The sequence below is a fragment of the Salvia miltiorrhiza genome, chromosome 3 (genome assembly GCF_028751815.1).
Source record: "Salvia miltiorrhiza cultivar Shanhuang (shh) chromosome 3, IMPLAD_Smil_shh, whole genome shotgun sequence".
Lineage (NCBI taxonomy): Eukaryota > Viridiplantae > Streptophyta > Magnoliopsida > Lamiales > Lamiaceae > Salvia > Salvia miltiorrhiza.
This window is the reverse complement of record NC_080389.1, coordinates 384,965-411,322: the sequence shown is the minus strand read 5'-3', so window position 1 is coordinate 411,322 and position 26,358 is coordinate 384,965. Positions and strand designations below refer to the sequence as shown.

Genomic DNA, 26,358 nt, shown 5'->3' with positions numbered 1-26,358 from the left:
ACACGTAGGGATGTCAATGCAGCCCGAAACCCGTGGGCCGACTCGAATAACCCGACAAAATTAGAGGGTTAGGGTTGGAAAATCGCAACCCGAAAAAACCTCCAGCCCGATTAGCCCGCACCCGACTAACCCGGAACCCGATAGGGCTAGCCCGAAAACCCTGTGGGCTGACGGAATTGTGACTGATGCATCCAGTTACAACTTCTGTTATGTTTAGATCTATGGTATTTGCTTATATATATATGTAGCCTCATTAAAAAAAGTGAAATTAATTAGTTAGAATATATGTGTGTGTGTGTGCAATCTAATTAAAAAAAGTGAAATTAATTACGGATTTTTTGTAGAAATTGATTATTAGTATCTCATTAGTTAGAAATTAATTATTAGTAGTATCTCATTTTAAAGTGACACCAATTTATTTATTTATTTTTCTGTCAATGAGACGTGCATGGCAAATCCACTAATTATTCAGTAATAATCCAGATTGATTCTAGTGCATTGATACATGTTAAATTTTACTATCTCATTTTAATATAATTTTGTTTATGTAATCTTGAATATCTTATATTTTTGCATTTCATGCTTTGCTATATAATTTATATCTTTAATATCTATGTATATTTTATACATTATACATTAGATCATTAGGAATAATAAAATACAAATGATAATTTTACTTTTACGCCTTTCGCCTGATTAGCCCGAAACCCGAAAGTTTAGGGTTAGGGTTGAAGATTTACAACCCGAAAAAATCTCCAACCCGATTAGCCCGCACCCGACTAACCCGAAATCCGATAGGACTAGCCCGAAAAACCATGTGGTTTGATAATCATCGGAAGTTCTTTCTTTTCAAATTTATGTTTTATTGAACTATATATTTCAAGTGCTTTAATTATTAAAACTATATATGTTTTATATATTTATGGCAATGATGATGATGATTGCATTTAACATAAACAAATAAATTCAAATCACATTATAATAACCAAATTAAAACACTTTTGGTGTATTAATGTTAAAAAAAAATATTTAATTAATTAATTAATTAATTATTAAATATTAATTAAATATTTTACCGACGATAAAAATAAGGACCGAAACGAACTCGATCACTAATTAACAACATATTCCAGGTATTATCTCCACATATTCAAAGATTATAATTATATGAGTGAGTATATAGCATTTAAATGAATTAATAGATGTAGATATATCAATAATACGAGTGTTCTGTACTGGTGATCACTCGAAAAGAATTTCAAAGTTAAGCGTGCTTGACACAGAGCACAAGCAAGATGGGTGACCCACTGGGAAGTCGGGTCGCCGACTGGGAAGTTCGTCTAAAGTATGCAATACCGTATAAATATGAAAATAAATTGTGGATATACAATATACAATAAAATAAATAAATAAATAAATAAATAAAATAAAATAAAATAAAAAAATAAAATTAAAAACATTACCGTGGGCAAAACGCCGTCGGTAGTTACCGACGGCCTTTGCCCTCGGTAAATACCCGGCCATCCTCCGGCAAAGACCCACCGGACGGCGGTAGCCTGTTACCGACGGCGTTTTGCCGCCGCTAGTTAGCGGCGGTAATCGCCGTCGCTAGTTTTCCGGCAGGGACTGCCGGACTCCGGTGGCTCTCTACCGACGGCAAAATCGCCCTCGGTAACTAGCGGCGATGGCTGCCGCCGCTAATTCTCCGGCTAGGCTCCGCCATTTAACGGCGACAATTTCGGAGGCATCGCCGCCGTTAACTGCCGACGGCGGATGTTCGCCGCCGTTATTTTCGTTGCCGACGAACCGTTTAGCGGCGGGAGCTTGCCGTCGTTATCGCCGCCGGTAACACTATTTACCGGCGGCCGTCTTTTGTTACCGACGGCATTTCGCCGTCGATAATCAACGATTTTTTTGTAGTGTTGACATCCCTAATTACACGCATCCTCACATGTAACTTGTGATTAATTCAATAATTCAACTGATTATAAAAATACATACATGCTGACAATTTGAGAATGTATTCCGACATGTTTCTAAATCAAAAATCTATACTATATTAGAAAGAGAGTTTTCAATTTCAAATTGATTTCAAATCAATTTTAAAATTGAGTGGCAATTTTATAGTTAGAATAAAATTGAAGGTTTATTTATAAGCTATACATCTTTTTTTTTTTCTTTTTCTTTTCTTATTTTTCTATTTTATTTCTTTTTTTAAATTGTGAAATTCGACTAATTATAAAATATTTGATATGCATATCAAATTAAAGATCATGACAAGAGCTTTAATTTGATATATGTTATGTAAATATTGGATTTAAAATATAAAAAATATATTTATTTAAAGATTAAAACTTAAGAAAATTCTCTCTCCTCTCTCCTTTTTTTAATAAATCTATTTTTTTCAATTATCTTTTAACTTATATTGTTTTCTTTTTTCACAATATCATTTTTTATTAATATGAATTATTCTTTATTATTTTATATTAATTAAAATATATTTATCTTAAATTATATTATTTTTAACTAAATTTAGAATTTTTATATAATAATCAAATGATAATTGTGAATCAAGAACATGATTAATCGATCAAGATTCACACAAAACTTAGGCTAACACAGCAGCCAACACCACGATTCACAAGAACAGAAAATTGGAAGAGAGCATGAAAGAAAATTACTCAGAGATCTTACGTGGTTCAGATAATTGCTGATCTTACATCCATGGGAAAGTTAACCAGATTTTATTACTTCACAAGATGAAGAAAAAGACTCAGATGTTACAGAGGAAAGAAAAACGAAGAAGATGAACTCTCTCACACAGCAAAATGAGCTATCACTTTTCACAACTTTTCACTGACTGTTTTTCTCCTTTTTCTCTCTCTCGTAACTAACTAACAAAAACTCTCTCAGCTCAACTATTACAACAGTAAGATGACAAGAAAAGTTACTATATATCTCCTCCGTTGAAATGAATGGCTAAGATCAAGTTTTACTTAAACACTCATCAACATTCTCCACCTTGTTTATGCAAAACTGAGCTCTGGCTTTCCTTCCAACACTGCCCCATCACAGGGCTAACCACCCAGACCAGAAAAGAATGTTGATTGCACAGCATCAATGCTGCATCTGCAGCACCTTCATCAAGTCCAGGCAATATCTGAATTTGACAGATGGCAATGCCTTTGTAAGCATGTCTGCTGCATTGTTCTCTGTCCCCACCTTCACAACTCTAACACTTCCCTTTGACACAATATCCCTTATAAAATGATATCTTACATCGATATGTTTGCTGCGCTCATGAAACATCTGATGCCTGACCAAATGAATGGCACTTTGACTGTCACATCTCACCTCCACAGATTGCTGATGAACACCAAACTCTGACATAATTCCCTTAAGCCACAACGCTTCTTTAACTGCTTCTGTAAGGGCCATATACTCTGCCTCGGTAGTAGAGAGTGCAACAACAGACTGTAATGTTGATTTCCAACTCACAGAAGAGCCAAACAAGTTGAATACATAACCTGTTTGAGACTTTCTTGTATCCACATTTGCAGCATAGTCCGAATCCACAAAACCAACTAAGCTTTCTTCATCATCATTACCTTTACGTTCAAACAGAATACTGCAGTTAGAAGTTCCTTTCATGTACCTCAGTGAGCCTCCCAATGTACCTTCCCAGGATCACTCATGTATCTACTAGTTACACTAATAGCATGACATAGATCTGGTCTAGTACAAATCATACAGTACATGATGCTTCCAACTATACTTGAATATGGTATTTTCATCATGAAATTCCTATCTTCATCAGTAGATGGTTTCTGTTTTGAACTCAACTTAAAATGCTGCCCTAAAGGAACTTGTACTGCTTTTGATTCATTCACTTTGAATCTCTTAAGTATCTTTTTGATATATTCCTCTTGGAATAGCCACAGTTTTCCTTTAGCTTTGTCTCTGATGATGTCCATACCTAGAATCCTTCTAGCTTGTCCCAAATCTTTCATTTCAAACCTTGCTTTGAGATCTGCTTTCACCCTTTCAATGTCTGCTCTGTTGCTCCCTGCTACTAACATATCATCCACATATAGAAGAAGATATGTCATATCAGAGTTTTCTCCAGCCTTAAGATACACAGAACTATCATAGGCTGATCTCTTAAAACCAATATTCTTCATGTGTTCATCAAATTTGAGATACCATTGCCTTGAGCTTTGTTTTAACCTATATATTGATCTTTTCAGCAAACAGACCTTTTCTTCATTGCCACTTGCAATGAAACCTTCTGGTTGGACCATATAGATGTTTTCCTCTAGATCTCCATTTAAAAAAGCTGTCTTCACATCTAATTGTTCCAATTCCAGATTTCTTTCAGCAACAATAGCTAATAGCAGTATGATGGAAGTATGTTTTACCACAGGAGAGAAGACTTCATTGAAATCTATGCCCTCCTTTTGAGTGAATCCCTTCGCTACCAATCTTGCTTTGTATCTTAATTTCTCAACACCATTTATAAGCTCCACCTTCTTCTTATAAATCCATTTGCACCCAATGCACTTCTGTTTCTTTGGTTTATCAACCAGAATCCATGTCTTGTTTCTGTACATTGAGTCTAATTCATCCACCATTGCTTGTATCCAATGATCCTTATCTTTGCAACTCACTGCTTCTTTGTAAGATTTAGGCTCATCATATGTGATTTCTTCTGCTATATTTAATGCATATGAAATCATTTCAGCTTGTGCATATCTTCCTGGTGGATTAATCTCCCTTCTAGTTCTGTCTCTCGCTAGTTGATAGTCACTCAAATCATCAGCCTGCTCTTCCTCATTTGAGATCACTTCACCTTCATCATCACTGTCATCCTCACTCCATGTATTTTGGGTCTCTGAGTTCTGATTGTTGCTGAACTCCACCTCGAATTGAGACCTCTCTTTTCTGATTTCATCAGCATCAGCACTCATCAAGTAAGGCATCTTGTCTTCAATGAAGGTGACATCTCTGCTCAATATACACTTTTGATTGTTAGGCTCCATACACCATAACTTGTACCCTTTCACCCCTTTAGGATACCCTAACATTACACACTTGATTGCCCTTGGCTGTAGCTTATCTTGTCTTATATGTGCAAAGCCTTGACAGCCAAAAACTCTTAGATGCTCATACACAGGAGCTCTATTATTCCACAACTCATCATGTACTTTGAAGTTGATTGTGGATGAAGGGCTTTTGTTTATTAGGTAACAAGCTGTATTAACAGCTTCCCCCCAAAACTTCAAAGGTAATCCTGAGCTAGTGAGCATGCATCTTACCCTTTCCAGTATTGTCCTGTTCATCCTTTCGACAACTCCATTTTGTTGAGGATTTGCTGGAACGGTTTTATGTCTTTTTATGCCCCTTTCCTTGCAGAAATGCTCAAACTCCTCATTTAAGAACTCAAGACCATTGTCTGTTCTTAAACACTTCACATTCTTTCCAATCTCATTCTCAACTTCTGCACACCATTGTTGAAATCTTGAGAATGTATCTGACTTTTTCTTGATGATGTATACCCACAATTTTCTGCTGTAGTCATCAATTATGGAGAAATAATATCTTCCTCCATTCATAGTTGCTGTCTTTGAGGGCCCCCAGAGGTCACTGTGAACATATTCTAAGGGCTCCTTTGTACACATCTTACCAGTAGGATAAGGAACCTTTTTGCTCTTCCCTAGAATACAATCCTCACAGACTTTAAGTTTAACTGGAGCATTGATTTTTAGCAAATTCTGCTTCTGTAATTCTTTGATTCCTTTCTCTCCCACATGTGCAAGTCTCCTATGCCACAACTCTGCATCACTTGCTACATTAACCTCTGATTCACCAACTAATACTGATCCCACAAGGTAGTACAAGCTGTTTTTTCGTACCCCTTTTAACACCACAGTGCATTCTTTCATGACATATAGAAATCCATCTTTAGACATGAAACTTAACCCTTTCTTCTCTAGCAATCCTAGATAAATGAGGTTTCTTTTCAGTTTGGGGATGTATCTTACTTCCTGTAAGATTTTGATCTGTCCAGTGTGAGTTTTGAACTTTATGCTTCCAATCCCTTTCACTTGACATGAATTGTCATTGCCCAAGACTACAGATCCTTTGTCACCATATTCAAGTTCAGTAAAATACTCCTTCAAATGACACATATGGAAAGTGCACCCACTATCCATAATCCATTCATCACTTATCTCTTGCTGCACTACGTTGAGCACCTCTGCATTTTCACATCCTTCCACTATATCTGCCGAGCTTGACTCTTTCTGCTGTTCTGCTTGCTTTTTCTTCCATGCAAAACAGTTTTTGATAATATGCCCTGGTTTTTGACAAAAGAAGCATCTCCTTTCTTCTTTGTCATCATCCTGCTTCTTGGATTTTTTATAAGGCTTCTTACCATTTTCAGAGGCCTTCTTTTGATCCTTCTTTTTCTTGAACTTTCCTTTCACATTTAAGCTTTCAGCAGGAGCTTCTTTCTTATTCCCGGCTGCCTTCTGCAGTTCCTTAGCCTTGATAGCTGACTCAACTTCATCTAATGTAATGGATTTCTCACGACCATATAGCATGGCATCTTTAAGATGTTCATATGACTTAGGTAAGGCATTTAATAAAACAATGGCCTTATCTTCTTCACCAAGAACAACTTCGATGTTTTCCAAATCATCTATGGCTTTGTTAAACTCATCTAACTGCTCTAATATATTCTTATCATCAGTAATTTTGTAAGAATACAAGCGTTGTTTAGAGTATAACCTGTTGGCCAATGACTTTTCCATGTATATGCTTTCAAGTTTCTTCTAGACTGCAGCAACTGTTTTTTCTTTCGAAACCTCCCTCAGCACTTTGTCACTTAGGTTGAGAATTATGGCACTATGAGCTTTCTCTTGCAGCTCAATTCTCTTCTTGGCATCGGCCATATCTTCTTTCAAATCTTTCACAGCATCTTCATTCAGAAAATTTGCCAAACCCTGCTGCACAAGCAATGCCCTCATTTTGATTTGCCAAATAGCAAAATCGTTATTCCCATTGAACTTTTCTGCTTCGTATCTCGTGGTCGCCATTTTGAATCTTCACACAGATCAACTTCACAAATCGTATGTATATCGTAATTGCTCCGATTATCACCGGATCTGATTAGGTCGTGAGATCGCCTCTTCCCACAGACGGCGCCACATGTGAATCAAGAACGTGATTAATCGATCAAGATTCACACAAAACTTAGGCTAACACAGCAGCCAACACCACGATTCACAAGAACAGAAAATTGGAAGAGAGCATGAAAGAAAATTACTCAGAGATCTTACGTGTTTCAGATCATTGCTGATCTTACATCCACGGGAAAGTTAACCAGATTTTATTGCTTCACAAGATGAAGAAAAAGACTCAGATGTTACAGAGGAAAGAAAAACGAAGAAGATGAACTCTCTCACACAGCAAAATGAGCTTTTCACAGCTTTTCACTAACTGTTTTTCTCATTTTTCTCTCTCTCGTAACTAACTAACAAAAACTCTCTCAGCTCAACTATTACAAATTTACAACAGTAAGATGACAAGAAAAGTTACTATATATCTCCTCCGTTGAAATGAATGGCTAAGATCAAGTTTTACTTAAACACTCATCAACAATAATCAATTTTATAATAAAATATAAAAATATTTTTCGTGCATTGCACGAGTGCAAATGGTAGTATTAAATAAAGATGAGGGAATTTATGTATAAACTCCAAATTTCGGTTCTGTGCAGATTATTAATGTATTCACCGAGAGTTGAATCCATGCATAAACAATTCACTAACTCCTATTTTGCTTACAAGCTTCATAAAATGAAAATGAAAAACAAGAAAATCACGAGCAACATAATAAAATAGAATGCAATCGATCGAATAGGCAGCTTGGCCATCTACGAAATCAAAGCAACGATTTTATTACCAACAATTTGAAGAAGAAAGGCAAGAACAGTATTTTAGGAGAAAAGCAGAAATAATCATTCATTCTCTTAAACATGTTGGCGATGATTAAAACAAGTTTTAATCTTACAATCTATACTAATAGAAAAAGAGCGTAAGCATTTTATGGGACAACTTGTGGATTGCCTATTTTACCCTTATCATATATTTTATATTATAATATTTATAAAATATATTTAATAGCTTATTGCATTAGTTATCGGATACATCAAATAGATTAGCATTAGTTTAGAATTCTAATTGCATTAGAATTCTCTCTCTCTTAAGCTTTAATAGCTTATTGCATTAGTTATCGGATACATCAAATAGATTAGCATTAGTTTAGAATTCTAATAATTCTGGCGAAACTACATATTGATCAATCAGCGCGCACCTGCTCACGTCGACGCCGTTGGCACCTCCGGCCGGCTAACGAATCGCTGCCGTTCCTATCTCTCGCCGTCAACCATCTAGGGCTCTAAATGTCGCTCTCCAGTCAGGTAGGTAAGCCCTCAAACTACAAACTGTTATTTCTTTATATGAGACATGGGCACGTTGATTTCTTTGAGTGCATTCCACTCCATGCTTCCAGGTGTATAAGGGGTTTTTATATCAATATATATTTGGGAAACATCATTCACAAATATAACAAATGCTTCAATATTATTTAATTTGCTTAACCCCTTCGAGCTCCTAAGAGACCTCCTATCATCATGTTTGGAGTTTTCTAATTTCTTAGCACTGGCATATATATTACAAGAGGCATATATATGGTTTATTCATACTGCACACCTTCTCGGAGGTTGCCTCTCTCTACATCTTCCATTATATTCCCGTGAGTATATTCCGAAACCCGATGCCTTCTTGGTAGTAATTAGTCTGATTTATGAAGTTTCTTTGAAATTTGAAAAGCATCTCCTAGAATAGTTAAAGAATGAAGCCTTTAACTCTATGAACCAGTCCAAGCTATTAACAGAGCTTCATGTTGCTCAGCAAGAACCACATAATGGGTTTTCTTCAGTTGACAAAAGGGATAAGAACGATTTCACATAAAGTAAAATGGCAGCTGAATGATTTCTAAAGGTGACTGTCCCAGCATCTAATCTTCTTTTGTATCAGTCCCTTTACGCAAAGCGAAGGATCTCAGACGTAAGACCATGACTTATTGTGATTTATGTAGAGGGGAAGAAAGAATTGGATCCATTAAATGTAGTAGTGAATAAATTCCTGAGAATCTAACAAATCATGAGAAAGCATGTTTCTGTGTTTGCAGTGATAAAAAGATGCGAGAGCTTATGCATACAATGCAAAACCATCTGAGATGTCCTTTGTCTAAGCATGCAAAGAAGGCATTACAGCTTCCTGCTTTAGCACCTTCATGTGGTTTAATTCACAAAATTCTGCCTAAATTGATATTCAACTGAAAGTCAATACTGTTTTCATTAAAATAAATGTTAAAGAAAAAAAGAAGGTAGATTTACTTTTCGAGCATAAGTGCCATCTGTGAATCTACATTATTAACATAACATCTGTGAATCTCCATTATTAACATATTCTAGAATAAATTAATACATCAAACATATTGCTTGATAAAATATAATGATATAGTAATTGTTTTCCTGCCATATCAATATGTTTATATTTATTTGATTAGAGTTATACTTATAATTATTATTAACATTCCTTTTTATTGTTATTTATTTATTTATTATTGTCGTGTTACAAAATAAATATTTATTTACAGGATTTTAAAATTTATATACACTAATTATGAGCATGGAAGTTACATTGCGCAAAACAATCTCATTTTCAGGTATTTTCTATAGCATGAGCGCACAAGCTTCTAAGTATTTATATCAAGGGATATATATATCTATATCTATATCTATATCTATATCTATATATATATATAGGGTTAGCTTATATTGAGATTTTAAATATTTTGAGATTTTGAGATAAATGAACATATCATTAAATTCTTTGAACGTAATCAATATAACTGATGAACATATGAATCTATTTAATTTATTAAAAAATACGCCACTTGCAGGGATTGAACCCCATACCAACGCACGTTCATAAAAATTAATTGACAAGTTCATTAAAATGTACTTATATGTTTATTTATCTCAAAATCTCAAAATATATATAAATCTCAATTGAACCAATTCCTATATATATATATATATATATATATATATATATCTATATATATATATTATATTAATTGTCTATGTTATAATCACCACATATCACACAACATGAACACAAATCAAAATATTTTTTTAATTAATATATTTATATTTATATATTGCAGCTAATGAGGTATATAGACAAAGAAAAAATCTACAAAGGCAAAAGAAACGTACACGAAATGCAATTGATTTGAATTATAAGTATTACATTCTTTTAAGATTAAAATACGTTTAATACATTATAATAAACTATTAATGTTTTTTTAATTATATTATTTATCTATTTAGGTTCATTGCTACATGAATTGAAAAATGTGCCTGATTGCATTTATTGTGTTGCAAGAAGATTTGAATATGAACCTCCTACTTTTTGTTGTGATAATGGAAAAGTAAAACTGGCATTTTCTGAAGTTCCTCCGGAGTTGGATGAATTATTTACAGCCCAGTCAGAAGAAGCTATTAATTTCAGAAGGAATATTCGTGCTTATAATAGTATATTCTCATTTACTTCGTTTGGTGTAAAATTGGACAAAGAATTGGCATCTGCATGACGTGAAGTTTATTCTTTTCGAGCACAAGGCATGGTTTATTATGATCTTCCTGGATTGATCCCACAATATACGTCTCCAACATTTTTTCAGCTATACTTTCATGACACACAAAGTGAGGTTGAGAACAAAATTAACGTAATGCAAAATCAAGTTTTGTCAGAAGCAGTTGTACAAATGCTCATGAAAATTTTAGAGATCAACCCGTATGCAAAATTCTTTCGAAGATTGAAAGATTATCCTTCAATTTCATGCTCATTCCGGCGACAGCCATAGAATAAAGCATTACGATGGATGTTATGATCCATTGCAATATCCACTTCTTTTTCCAATGGGCGAAATAGGTTGGCATCAAAACATTAGAAAGATTGATCCATCATCTTTGGTTCGTAACACAAATTCGGTTTCTACTTCTACTTCATTAGCAAGAACCATAACTGCAGGCGATATTATCTCCAATGAAGAATAAGGTATCTCTATTAACTTTTTATAAATTGATTGATGATTAAATTAGTTAATTATCATATTTTAAATTTTTATAATGTTTATAATTGATTTTACTAATTTGAATTGTAGTATTAAACTTTTGGACTAATCTATTAATTTTATTCTTCTAAAGTTATATTATTCCAATCATGAGATTATAACTCACTATGAGTAGAGAACATTCTTTTCATTCCCACCCATTAACTGTAGCATACTAATCATATAAATAATAATATAAATTGATTTTCAGAATTTTACAATTACAAATTGCAAATATTTATGCTCCACCTTAGCTTAAGGCTATTTACTTTTCTCATTATGCATATGTCTTAATGAAATCCCTACTCAATCATAATCTATAAATCCTGCCTATGAATAAGCTGAATCGATAAAGTGTTAATTTGTATTTAAAGTGTTTAGAGGCACAAAAGTCTGGAAATTGATAATGGTTGACAAAGAGGTAAGTCACAAATTTAGTTTGGTAAGTGAAATTAGTTTAAAATATTCCTTCAAATAAAACATACATTAAACTCTAAATATATAATTATATGAATAAAACAAAAAATTGTCACAGATATTTCTGAAATTTTAGTACAATTAAGTACAAAAAAATCAACAGATTCCTATAAAATGAGTGATAAAGGCTGTGAGAAACTTAACTCTCATGAACAAAAAGTAAGTTCTTTATTTATTATTCCGCATCCATCTTTCAATTTCCAATGCATATATATATATATATATATATATATATATATATATATATATATATATATATATATATATATATATATATATATATATATATAGGGTGGAGTTCTATGGAGACCACTTTTTATATAGAGAATGAAGACCAAATCTTGTGCGTCAATCTTGCTTAATCTAACGGCGATCATTCATCCATTAATTATTGTAATTTTTCCATATTTATTTATTTCCCTAATTACAACTAATCAAATCTTTTATTTATACTCAAATCTCTCCCTCACGATCCGTCCCTCTCCAAACTCACGCTCTCTCTCTCTCTCTTCCACACGTTCGTAGAAAATACTAATGAACATACTAATGTTCGTTGATATGTTCGTAGAAAAACAAACGAACATACTAATGTTCACATAGAAAATACTAATGAACGTACTAATGTTCGTTGCTATGTTCGTAGAAAAATGAATGAACATACTAATGTTCGATGATATATGCGTAGAAAAACAAATGAACAGCGATATGTTCGTAGGAAAATAAATGAACATACTAATGTTCAGCTATTACGTTCATTGACGAATGGTATCACATCAGAAAAGGAATGGAGTATTTCACGGGATTTCATAAACATACCAAATTAATTTAATATCATGGAATTTTATGGTCCCTTGATTCAGATTCATCCAACGGACATAATGTGGTCTCTATTCTCTATATAAAAAGTGGTCTCCATAGAACTCCACCCTATATATATATATATATATATATATATATATATATATATATAGGGGAGGGCTAGAATAAAAACACTCTTAAGTGTATAAAATATAAATGATTTTCAGCCCTTAGATCATCAAGATCTACGGTTGATTCGTAACCCTGTTGGATGAATTCGTGGTCCTGAGTTCGAATCCCAAAGGTAGCAAAAAATTATTTTTCACAATTCGTAACCATGTTTGATGAATTCGTAACCCTGTTGGATAAAATTCGTACATTAAAAAACGTTTATATTTATATTTTAAAAAGTGTTTTTACCGTAGCCCTCCCCTATATATATATATATATATATATATAGGGAGAGGATCCATAGATAATTATATTTTTCGAGAGAATGGAGAATAACGAATAAATTTTACGAACAAATCAACATAATTAATGAACAGATGTATTCAATAAATATAGTGAAAATCTCGCCCCTCTCAGGATTCGAACCAGGCCAAAATCTTATTCATACGCTACATTGATTTATTCATCGAAATAATAGACTTATTCGTTATTTTTTTCACGTATTCTCTATTCTCAAAATATTTAGCATTCTCTATGGATCTTCTCCCTATATATATATAAGAGCTAAAATAAGAGCATTTCTTAAGATATAAAATAAGAGTCATTTTCAGCCCTTAGATCATCAAGATCTACGGTTGATTCGTAATTCTGTTGGATGGATTTATGGTCCTGAGTTCGAATCTCAACGGTAGCAAAAATTTATTTTTCACAATTCATACCTTTATACAACGAATTCATACGTGTTCTACATAAAATTTATACATTAAATATATATATATATATATATATATATATATATATATATATATATATATAGGGGGCCGCTTCAATGAGACCCCCTAATTTTAGTGAGATCTAGGGCACGATTTGGTGCGTTTATTTTATCAATCATATGGCTCATATTGTATCTGGAGGATGGTTTTTTTTGCAGGGTTCGAATCCTGGAGGGAGCAGAATATTTTAAATTTTGTTATTCATCAGTATATACTGCATTGTTCATCAATATATACGGCCCTGTTCATCAGTATATATATCTTATTCATTACGAATTTTTTAAATTTTATTTTTCATCAGTATATACATTTTGTTCATTAGATATACATTTTGTTCATTAGTATTATATGTCTTATTCATTGTACTCATGTTATATATATATATAGGAAAGGATGATGGAAAGCGCTATCAAAGCTCAGCGGATAGTGGAAACTTTCAGGAATTTTGAGGCGGAAGCGCAGGTGAAAAAAAGGGGAAGACCGCCGAAAGATTTGGAGGCAAAGAAACCGATGATTCGTGGGGAAGATAGTATCAAGAGTCGTCTCCGGAACTCGGTAGAGCAGCAACCTAATCAGCAACCTAACCAACAGGCTGAAGATTTCATCAAAAATAAACTTTACAAAGCTTGGGAAGCAGGAGATAAACCTCGAGATTTCATTATTACGTCAGGGAGGTCGAAGAATGATAGAGCCCTGAATAATGTGGCGGCCAAGAGTTGGGCAGCTGAAGTGGAATCGGGTGAAAACCCGAACACGAATTCTCAGTCTTTATGATGAATGTCCTCGTATGGAATGTCCGGGGCCTTACGGACGAGTCCAAACGAGTTTTAAAGGGGCATTGCGACTCCTTCTCCCCTGTGATTGTTGGGATTATTGAGCCTAAGACGAATCTCAAGAAGACTTATTCTAGATTTTGGCGTTCTCTGAATCTTATTCCTTGTTTTCAAAATTCAAGACACAACATGAGTTCGAATATTTGGGTTTTTTCTCATCCTTCTGTTACTCATGATGTGATTTTCTCCTCGGAGCAGGTGGTTATCATGAACTGCAGATGGTCGACGTGGAATTTTAAAATCGCGGTGGTGCATGGCGTTAACACGTATGCTGGCAGACGTCGTTTGTGGTTGGATCTTCTGGATCATATTGATGGTAATGTTGTCTTTATTGGCGATTTTAATGCGGTGAAAGGCGCCCATGAAAGAAGTAGTGACTGTATGCCTAACTCTACTTCTTGTGCGGAGTTCTGTGATTTCATTGAAGCCTCCGGTTTCATTGAGGCGCCTACGGTTGGTCTGCATTATACGTGGTCTGGTCGTAGATTTATGCCAACCCATGTGGAGTCTCGTCTGGATAGAGCGATTTATGCTGACTCTTTTGCGAATCTCTGGAGTTCGGTTTTTGTTCAAGCTCTTCCACGTATTACCTCGGATCATTCGCCGCTTGTTCTTCATTGCATGTTGGATGCTCCTCCTCGCCATCGTTTCTTTAAGTTCCTTAACATGTGGACCTTACATCCGGATTTTCTCAATACGGTGGAAGGATCCTGGCATATGGATACCGAGATTGGTTGCCCGATTTTTAAAGTTATGCATAAATTAAAGCGTCTTCGGCAGGTTCTTCGCGAGTGGAATCGGAATGTTTTTGGAAATGTGGATTCTTGTCTCATGAATACTCAACAAGAGCTTTTGGAGATTCAAGATCAGATTGCCAGGGATGGTTACACGGAGGAGCTCTTTGATAAAGAAGTGGAGGCCCAAGCTAAGATCAACGTTGTGCTTTCCAGGCAGAGCTCGCTTTTACAGCAAAAAAGTCGGGTGTCTTGGCTTCAAGACGGAGACAGGAACACAAAGTTCTTTCATGCAATGCTTAGGTTTCGTCGTAAACCTCACATCGTTTCTCACATGGAGATCAATGGTGTTATGAATTATGATCAGACGGCTATTGGAGATCATATCGTGGATTTTTTCTCTTCTTTGTTTTCGACTAGCAGCCATACTAATACTGATATTTCGGCGGTGGAGGCGGTGATTGAGGAGATGGTTGAAAATCGTTATAATAATTTGCTCATTCGCTTGCCGGATGAAGAGGAAATTTCTGCTGTGGTTTTTCAGATGGAGCCGAACAGCTCGCCAGGGCCGGATGGTTTCTCGGGTAAGTTCTTTCAGCATTGTTGGTCGATTATTAAAGTGGATATTTGGTGTGCTGTTCAAGCTTTCTTCAGGAATTCTTATCTTCCTCAAGGCTGTAATTCTAATACCTTGGTGTTGATCCCTAAGAAAGATGTCGTCAATTCGGTCTCGGATCTGAGACCGATTGTTTTGTCCAACTTTCTTTACAAGATTATTACTAAGGTGTTGGCGTCTAGACTGAGTCAGGTTGCTGCTGTTTATGTTTCCCGTCATCAGTTTGGTTTTATTAGCGGCCGTTCCATTCACGATTGTATTCTGATTGGGTCGGAAGGCGTGAACTGTATGCATCGTACGAGCCGTGGTCAAAACATGGCTTGCAAGATTGACATCAATAAAGCTTTTGATACTCTTAACTGGGACTTCCTGCTTAACGTTCTTCGTGTTGCTGGCTATGATCCAAAGTTCATTAGTTGGATTGAGATTCTGCTTCATTCGGCTAGGATTTCTATTCTGTACAATGGTCAGCTTAAAGGCTATTTTGCGTGTTCAAGGGGTGTTCGTCAGGGCGATCCTCTTTCTCCGATTCTTTTTGGAATCGCCGAGGATGTTCTTGGTAGGCTCTTTGCAAATTGTGTTAGCGCAGGCACCCTTACACCGATGCAAATGAGACAGGGAATTAATTTTCCCACTCATCTTTTATATGCAGATGATATTCTGGTTTTCTGTCATGCCACGGTCACGAACGCTCATACCATTCAGAAAATTATGGAGTATTATGGTCAAATTTCTGATCAAATTGTGAGCCAGGATAAGTCGCAAATTTTTTTTACTAGCAAAGTTCCTTCTCAGACCTGCAGGGCAATACAGAGCATAATGAGGTTTTCTCAGGGCAATTTTCCGATTTCTTACCTTGGGGTTCCTATCTTTAAGGGCCGTGTACGTGCTTCATATCTTCGACCGATACATGATCGTGTGATCAACAAGTTCGCGAGATGGAAGGGATTACAGTTGTCGATGGCTGGGAGGATTTGCCTGATCAGGTCGGTTATCCAAAGCTCTCTGACGCACTCCATGATGGTTTATAGATGGCCGACAGCTCTTATTAAGGAGCTCGATGCGTGCTGTCGTAATTTTCTTTGGACTGGCAACATCAAGCAGACGCCGTCTTGTTCTGTGAGTTGGAAGAGGGTCTGCTCGATTAAGGAGGAGGGCGGTCTCGGGGTTAGGTCGTTCGCCCTCATGAATAAGAGCTATCTCATGAAAATGGCGTGGAAGGTGGTTGGTGGGCGTGAGTTCGGATATGATTTAATTAGAGATAGATATCTCGATCGATTTGGGCGTAGTAAATCTCTGGTGGCTGCTTCTACTATCTGGATGAGCTTACGTGAGGAAATTGATGGTTTGGTGGCGGATTCGTACTCGTATATTGGTGATGGCGCTTCTACTTCGTTCTGGTATGACGACTGGCTTGGGTATAATCTTTTGAATAAATGTGGTATTCCACATTTCATGCTTCCGTTTCTTACTCAATCGGTGGCAGATTACTTCTATGATGGGGTCTGGCATTTCACGCAAGCCTTTGTTAATGCTTTTCCTGAGATAGTGTGTGATATTTTGCTCACTCCTCTGGGCACTGACGGAGATGTGCGTTTCTGGAAACCCTCGTTGCAAGGGAATGTCACTACTGCGCTGGCCTTCAACAAGCATTGTCATCATTTTCCGAAGGTGTCTTGGGGTTCTTGGCTATGGGAATCCTTTATTCCGATTCGACGTTCCTTGATCTGTTGGCGTCTTCTTCATAATAGAATGCCGACTTATGATCGCCTTATCCGCTACGGTATGATCACGCCTAACGTTTGTTTGATTTGCTTAAAAGGAAGTGAGTCTCAGGATCACCTTTTCTGGAATTGTGAGCGGGTGAAGAATATTTGGGTTACGTTCCTTGGGTGGTTCAATTTCATGCAAGGGTTGCAAGAGAGTGATATTCATAGTTTTTTGGTGGCAGCTTGGCAGTATAAACTTAGTCCCCTCATTGGTAATTTCTGGAAAGCGGGTATCATCACGGTCATCTGGGCCATTTGGATGCAGAGAAACAATTGTATATTTGATAATCAAAAGTTCGAAGAACGTCGTGTCATCCACACTGTGAAAGTTGCTTTCAAAGAGATTGATAATAACTTTGCTAAATTAGGCTACATGTGGAATTCTTGGTCGGATTATCTGATTCTCCGGGCAGTGGGTGTTAATACCAGGAGTGCTCCTCCTCCGGAGTTTGTGGAGGTACATTGGTGGCCACCGGTGGCGCCGTGGATCAAAGTGAATACTGATGGTTCAGCGACGGGAACTCCGGGAACTATTGCTGCAGGTGGGGTGTTTAGAGATAACTGGAATGGGGTGCGTGGTTGTTTTCACTTCAAAGGTGGCTCGGGTTTTGCCTTTGAAGCAGAGCTACTGGCAGTTATCTCGGCGATTCAAATTGCTCACAATCGTGGATGGCACAGACTTTGGATTGAAGCCGATTCCACCTACGTGATACTCATTCTTAATTCCCGTTCTTTGAATGTGCCTTGGCGTTTTAAGGCGGCTTGGAATAGGATTTTAAAGATGTTAGATGCTTTCTCGCTGCAGGTTTCTCACATCTTTAGAGAAGGAAACAAGGCGGCCGATATAATGGCTAACCAACAACGTTCGGAAGGGTGGTGGCCGCACGAGATTGAGGAGATTAGGGCTGCGGTTCGTCTTGACATGGCTTCGCATAGCCATCTGCGTCAAAAACGGTAGTTGGGGCTGATGGGTGGCTGTTTGGTTCTAACCGCCCTTTTTTTTTTTTTTTTTTTTTTTTTTTCCCGTGGGGTGAGAGCCGGGATAGTTTGGGGACGATGGTTAGGCCGTAGTTCCGGAAACTTTCCCTTCCGCTCTTCCCTACTTTCGTTTTGTGTTTAGACGAGTACTCTTTTTCCTTTTCACGGTTTTCCCCACTGGGTTTTCAGTGAAAAGGTTTTAATGAGGTTCGGCCCTTAGTCTGCTCCTTCTGTGCTTTCAAGGGTTTTTTTGGTTTTTTCTTTTCTTTTTATAAAATCGTCATTTAATAATATATATATATATATATATATATATATATATATATATAGGGAGAGGTTCAGGAAAGAACCATAAATAAAAAAAGAACGGAGAACCATTTTCAGCCATTCGATCATCAAGATCTACGGTGGATACATCATCTTGTTGGATGAATGCAGATCCTGGGTTCGAATCCTGAAAGGAGCAATTTTTTTTTATTTTTTTGAGTGCATTAATTTTAACAACAAATGCATTAATTTTTACAGTGAATGCATTAGATTTGATGGTTCTCCCGTTCTCATAAATAATGTAGTTCTCTCTAGAACCACACCATATATATATATATATATATATATATATATATATATATATAGGGGGCCGCTCCAATGAGACCCCCTAATTTTAGTGAGATCTAGGGCACGATCTGGTGCGTTTATTTCATCAATTCTATGGCTGATATTGTATCTAGAGGATGATTTTTTTTCGCAGGGTTCGAATCCTGGAGAGAGCAGAATATTTTAAACTTTGTTATTTATCAGTATATACTGCGTTGTTCATCAATATATACGGCCATGTTCATCAGTATATACATCTTGTTCATTAGATATACGTTTTGTTCATTAGTATTATATGTCTTATTCATTGTACTCATGTTACACGAAAAAAAGGGGGTCTCACTGGAGCGCGCCCCTATATATATATATATATATATAGCCATATGTTATTTTTATTTAATGTTTCATATACTATAATTCGTTCATAACCTTAGAAAAATAACTATAAATGAATTTACTCAATATTTCTCGAAGATCTGAAATTGTAGAAATATCTTTATGGAAAGATATGGCGAAGAATGAAGGAGATGACCTTGAACAAATAATTGCACAGAAGCCAACTGTTGCGATTTCCTATATCGTAGCAAAAAGAAAATTTGGTGACAAACATATTATATATATTTTCTTAAAATAATACTTACTTCTTTTTACTTGTAAAATACTACATACTTCCCTTCAAAAAAAATACTACATACTTAATAATATATTTTATGTGTATATATATATATATATATATATATATATATATATTTAGGTGGTATACTCTTGCAAAATACGATGAGATCCGTCTTGCAAATTACACCAACATGCAAAGAGATTCAGCCGATGCAATCGTACGTATCAAAAAATAAATAAATTGTATATTAAAAAAAAATCTAACATATCATTTAATATTATATACAGGTGTTCTGATGTTGATGATGATGCATTAGCAATAGCACAAAAAATAAAACATACAAAGGAAGTCACTCTTAAAGATCTCAGAGACAATCAACATTTATTATTGGATGTACGATATATAAAAAAATTAATGATGCATTTCAAAAGTACATAATCGACTATTTCTATAATATATTATTTTTTGTCATATATTAGGGTGTTTCGTATTGCTTTACGGGAATTATTGACAAAGTTGAAAATAAAGCAACAATATGATATGATTCTTGTAAAAATTGCAACACATCTTTCTCCAAAATTGATGAGAGTGCAATATGCAAAAAATGCAATGAAGAAGTTCTTCATGCGTCGCCCAGGTAATTATCAAATTTAAACCCACTACCAATTAAAATTAGTTAATGACACAATAACAAACATATAATAATTAATTTCTATCATTTCATATATTTCTAGATACAGAATCACAATAAATGTTATACAAGGCGATTGCAATGCTCGTGCTACACTGATAAACATGCATTTTTACCTCTTGGTGTGTCATTTTTGATGTTTAGTTGTGAGGATTTTGTGTGTTTGATGGTCTATTTGAGCTTATATTCGTTTATGGTCAAGAACTTGTTACTTGCTTGTGTTTGAACGAATTTTCAGAAATAATGAAGCAGAATTTGGAAGAATTGGCTGAAATACAAGTTGTAGTTCGTCTCGATAGGAGTTCGTGAGCGCAAACGGATCGTAAATCGGAGTTCGGACGAGGGAGAACGAGCCAAAAAAAAATCACTGCGCAAGGCCGCGCGAGGTCGCGCGGTCCAGGCGCGCGGCCGCGCGACCCGGCCGCGCGACGATGGCAGAAGTTGCTGGACTGCTCACGCGGGCACAGCGCGCGGGCGCGCGAGAAGGCCGCGCGAGCTCGCGCGGTCCAGCCATGCGGCCGCGCGATCCGGCCGCGCGAGACGCCGAGTTTCCGCCCTAAATCCGTTTTTCAGCTTTTTTACGCGATTTTGAGTCCTACTTGACCTAGGACATATAAATACCACCCAAAAGCTTATTCCAAAGACCTTTTATCATCTTTTATCATTTTTTACTTTTCCGGAGAGCTGTGAGACACGGAGCAAGAGCAAGACTGAAGAATCTCAACTTCTCTACGGTTTTTCATTGTTTAATGTTCATTAGTTTGATTGAGAATTGTATTCTAGTTCATATGTCTATGTGTGGCTAGAATCCCTTTTTCCCAAGGTTTAGGGAGTAGACATGATTCAAATTTCTGACTGTTGATTTAATTAATTGAGATTTATATTCCTTTCTTTGTTCTTGTTATAATTGCTTGCTTTATTGCTTGATCACCAATTTAGCATTATCATAGGTTTTAATTTGAGATCGGGAGATGATAATTAATACCTGAACTAAGAACATAGAACACATTTATTTTAATTCTAAAGGGAATTAATAATTGTGAAGGCTTTAATCCTAGGAACTTTTAGGAGTTACATGTTAGAAGTGTGATCCGGGGACGGTAGCCTTGCATGTAATCAACGATTTGTATGCCACGGGAGTGGGTATGAATTAACTTTGAGATTGCCTTAGGAATTATCTCATTAATTGAATCGTACGTGTTAGTTAGGAGATTCTGTTGAAACCTTTGCCTTGGGAAATTCTCTTTCTTCTGTTACTTCGCATTTTCACAGCTTGATTTCTTTTCAGTGTTTCTTTATTTTAAATTTTGAAATTGTTTTCCAAAAATCAAACCTTTACAATTCGGTTTTCCAGATAGAGTAAAGTAATTAAGAATAGGCATTGATAACAATTAGTCCCTGTGGATTCGACCTTGTCACTGCTATACACAATTGCACCCGTACACTTGCGGCGTGTAAATAAAATAGCGAACAAGTTTTTGGCGCCGTTGCCGGGGACTGATTTTTATCAGTACTATTCTGTTAATTGTTTGATACTACTCTGGATTTTTATTTCTGTTTATTTATTTTTCTGTTCTTTATTTTTCCTGCGGTTCTGATTCTTGCGTTGGAGTTTTCTAGGTAGTGCATGAACACGCGATCTCAGAAGCTTCCTCTTGAAGATTTTGATCCTGAGATTGAAGCTACGCTCCGCCGCAAGAACAGCCAAGCAAAGCAAGATAATTTGGATTCTATGGCCACTGCGGAAGAAGTCCGTGCGTTGAGAGAGCAGTTGCAGGCGGTGTTGGATGCTCAGAAAAAAGCTGCTGAGCAGAAACAGCCGCCTATTGATGAGGCATTTACTCCACTGTACCAGTACCAAGAGCCGCCCAGAGTCAACGCGAATAACTTCGAGCTAAGGACTGGGCTGATTACCATGGTGCAGCAAAACCAATATGGAGGTAAAGCCGTGGAGGACCCAAATGCGCATCTGGCGCAATTCTTGGAGTTGTGCAGCACTGTCAAGATGAACGGAGTCCCAGATGACATCATACGACTCCGCCTTTTCCCATTCTCACTCCGGGATAAGGCAAAGTCATGGTATCATACTTTGCAGCTGGGAGCTAATCCTGTATGGGGGGATTTGGCTGATCTTTTCCTGCGGAAGTTCCATCCTCCCGGGCTCACATTGAAGTTAAAGATGGAGATTCTCCAATTCCAACAGTTCGATGGAGAGACACTAGCAGAGACATGGGAGAGATACCAGGAGAAGTTGAGGAAGTGCCCGTCCCATGGCTTCGATGAGGGGACTCTGGTGGTCATGTTCTATAACGCTTGTGGAGAGCGCACCAGGATGTTCATGGATACAGCTGCAGGGGGCTCATTGCTCAAGAAGGGGAGTTCTGAAGCCATGGAGATCATTGAAAGCATGGCCACCACGAGCTATCAATGGCCATCCGAGAGAGTTCACTTGAAGAAAGTTGCTGCTACCTCCAGTTCAGATCCCGTGGCATTGATTTTGACTCAGCTGGCAGAGATGAACTCGAAAATCAATGCTATGACTGTTGGCAATTCTGAGCCAGCTGTAGAGATCCCGATAGGCGTAGAAGACGTCAACTACATCAATGGCAGAAACTATGGGAACTATCAGCATGGGCAACATGGTGGATACAATAGTGGACAGCAGTTTCATCATGGAGGGCGTCCACATCCAAATTTGGCTTATGGAAATCCCAACAATGCAATCCAACCTCCACCAGGCTTCTCTGTTACGAATGGAATCATTAATGAAGAGAAGAAGCCAAATATAGAGGAGCTGATGATGAAGTTCATCTCCAAGGCAGATGAAAGAATGGAAAAGCTGGAGTCCAATGCCATTGCCGTGGGGACTCAAATGAAGATGTTTGAGACCCAACTGGGTCAACTAACCACCGCCGTCAACAAGCTCCAACAGTCGGGAAATCTCATAAACAATGCCAAGGTGAACCCAAAGGAGCAGTGCATGGCCATTGGGTTGAAGAATGAAGCCATCTCTGAAGGCAGCCATGGATCTCGTGAGATGGAGAGACCAGAGCTATCGTGGAGAGTCTGGGAGGAAGGCCGACGACTTCCACCTCATCTGCGCCCTCCTGGGTGGTTGCCGTTTCCCCAACGTCATTTTAAGATGGTTGATCTGCCAAGCGGGACTACACAGGAAGGGGCTATGACGGCAAAAGAGGAGAGTGCACGACTGATTGAGGAAAAAGCTGAGGAGGTCACTGTTGAGGTTTCTGGCAGTAAGAAGGATAAAAAGCAGACAGCTACTTCGCCAGCAACTGTGACTATACCTTTCCCTCAGCGCCATAAGAAAGAGAGGGTGAAACAGCAATTCTCCAAGTTTTTAGAGATCTTCAAGAAGTTGCACATCAATATTCCATTGGTGGAGGCGCTGCAGGGGATGCCACAGTATGCGAAATTCTTGAAGGACATCATCTCGAGGAAGAAGAGGCTGGGTGAGTTTGAGACGGTGAATCTCAATGAAGAATGCAGCGCAATCTTGCAGAGGAAGCTGCCGGCGAAGGTCAAAGATCCGGGCAGCTTCACACTTTCCTGCATTATTGGAGGCCAGCATTTCGGACGGTCACTCTGCGACCTGGGGGCGAGCATAAATCTTATGCCTCTATCTGTTTTTCAGCAGCTGGAAATTGGAGAGTTGAAGCCGACATCAATGAGGCTGCAGATGGCGGACAGGTCGGTCACCTACCCTCGTGGAATTGTGGAAAACGTACTCGTGAAGGTGGGGGATTTTATTTTCCCTGCAGATTTTGTGGTTCTAGACATTGAGGATGAGAACAAAATTCCGCTGATTTTGGGGCGCCCGTTCCTTGCAACGGGAAGAGCTTTGATTGATGTGGAGAAAGGAGAGCTCACACTGCGAGTTCAAGATGAGAGCCAAACTTTTCATGTCTATGAACCATGCCACATCCACAAAGATGAAGCGCCAAAGAAAGCAAAAGATCCGGGCAAGGTAAGTGTTGATGTTTTTAATACATTTGATGCGGATCCTTTTGCTTGGCAGGACCCAGGTGATCGGAAGTTTAAAGGAGGAGTGTTGGTTGAGAAGCATGAAGCAGGGAGCAGCTGTTCGCAGCACTGCTTGTACCAGCCTCCTTGATGAGTTTGCTGTTCTGTCGAGCTAACGACGTTAAAATAGCGCTTATTGGGAGGCAACCCAATTTCTGGTTAGTTTGTTCCTTTTCGTTTGTTTGTTTGTTTGTTTTCGTGCCCCACAAATCCTTTGCAAACTTATTCTCCTTGGTGGTGAATAAGTTTGGGGGGATGTGTCTTTGTGGGTGCACTTTTTGTTTTGATTGTTTTTGTTTTGTCGTTGAGTTTGTTTTAGTCTTGCTTTGGTAGTTTCTCTGTGATGTTACCTTGATGATGATATGAGTAGTGTAGAGATTGGTTGGATAACTGGTTCATGATGATTTCTGTTTAAAACTTGTGAAATTGCATGCGTTTGTGTTGATATCGTTGTGATTGAGCATGAATGATGAATGATAAGCATGGTCTCTATGTGTTTGCAATCAATGAAATAAGCTGTGAGTTTTGAGCCTTGACTGTCATTATTTTTACAGTCTTATTTCTTATTCTTGAGTGATTATTTGAGCATGCTTGTGTCTCACTAGAACTTGTCTTGGTTTCTCCCTCGAGGTCACATAGTGTGCTTAATAACTTTGAGATGATAGAAGGTCATCTTTGCTAGCCTGTTTATCCCATATTTGTCCTATATCTTTATATAATCCTAGTTCACCCCCTTTGAGCCTTATTGTCCATTTTATTTGGTTTAGCCTTGGGTGGGAGCTTGGAAATTGTTGATATGAGATAGTGGGCGTTGTGGAGATCTGTGACTATGAATTATGAATTTTGTTCTTGATTGGAAAAATCCTAGTACCCTACAAGTTGAAGAAAAAAAAAGAAAAAAAAAAACGAATGGTAGAAAAAAAAAAAAGAGAAAAGAGGAAAGAAAAGAAAAGTGAGAAAATTGGAAAAAAATGGGTACATAGGATGCATTAGAAAGTCATAATGTCATGAGAAATATTTGTTGTGTTGTGGTGGATTATACATTGAAAAATTTGGTTTTGTGGAAGGTGGAGGATAGAATTGAGTAAGAATGCTATAAGGTTGGTGATTGTGCTACATTAAGCTGTATCTTTTAGTCACTTAGCCAAATATATCTTACCCTACCAAAGAGCCTACATTACAACCCTCAATAAAGACCTTTTTGATCTTGGTTATAGGAGCACACATGCAGTGGTGGAGAGGTGAGACGATTGACAAGCTTATGGTTGAGTACTTGTTTTGCTTGAACTGAGCGTATACACGTCCTTGTTAATTGATACACTTGAGAGTTGAGAGTTTTTATATTCTTTATCTTTTTGGTGAGGATTGCAATTCATTGAGACCATAATTTGAGTTTGTCATGAGTGCAATGTCTTGATGATAGGAGATACAAATGCATGTTGGTATTTTGTTGACAAATCTGAAGCCATAATGTTATCCACTTTTCTCTGCGCTCTTGTTGATTCATTCTTGGTTCATCTTTGTTTTGTCCGAGGACGAACAATAGTTCAAGTTTGGGGGGTTGATAAACATGCATTTTTACCTCTTGGTGTGTCATTTTTGATGTTTAGTTGTGAGGATTTTGTGTGTTTGATGGTCTATTTGAGCTTATATTCGTTTATGGTCAAGAACTTGTTACTTGCTTGTGTTTGAACGAATTTTCAGAAATAATGAAGCAGAATTTGGAAGAATTGGCTGAAATACAAGTTGTAGTTCGTCTCGATAGGAGTTCGTGAGCGCAAACGGATCGTAAATCGGAGTTCGGACGAGGGAGAACGAGCCAAAAAAAAAAAATCACTGCGCAAGGCCGCGCGAGGTCGCGCGGTCCAGGCGCGCGGCCGCGCGACCCGGCCGCGCGACGATGGCAGAAGTTGCTGGACTGCTCACGCGGGCACAGCGCGCGGGCGCGCGAGAAGGCCGCGCGAGCTCGCGCGGTCCAGCCATGCGGCCGCGCGATCCGGCCGCGCGAGACGCCGAG

At 37.5% G+C, this 26,358-nt stretch overlaps 1 protein-coding gene and 1 long non-coding RNA gene across 2 annotated transcripts in view; one reads left to right on the top strand and one right to left on the bottom strand.

Moving 5' to 3' along the window:
- Nucleotides 1-26,358, bottom strand: part of LOC131016908 (uncharacterized) — a 1,184,262-nt gene that overhangs the window by 814,771 nt on the left and 343,133 nt on the right. The gene's annotated exons all lie outside the window — the stretch shown is intronic.
- Nucleotides 8,911-11,684, top strand: LOC131017092 (uncharacterized). The gene is made up of 3 exons (XR_009099410.1): nt 8,911-9,065; nt 9,256-9,795; nt 10,819-11,684. It is a non-coding gene; the product is annotated as an uncharacterized LOC131017092 (long non-coding RNA).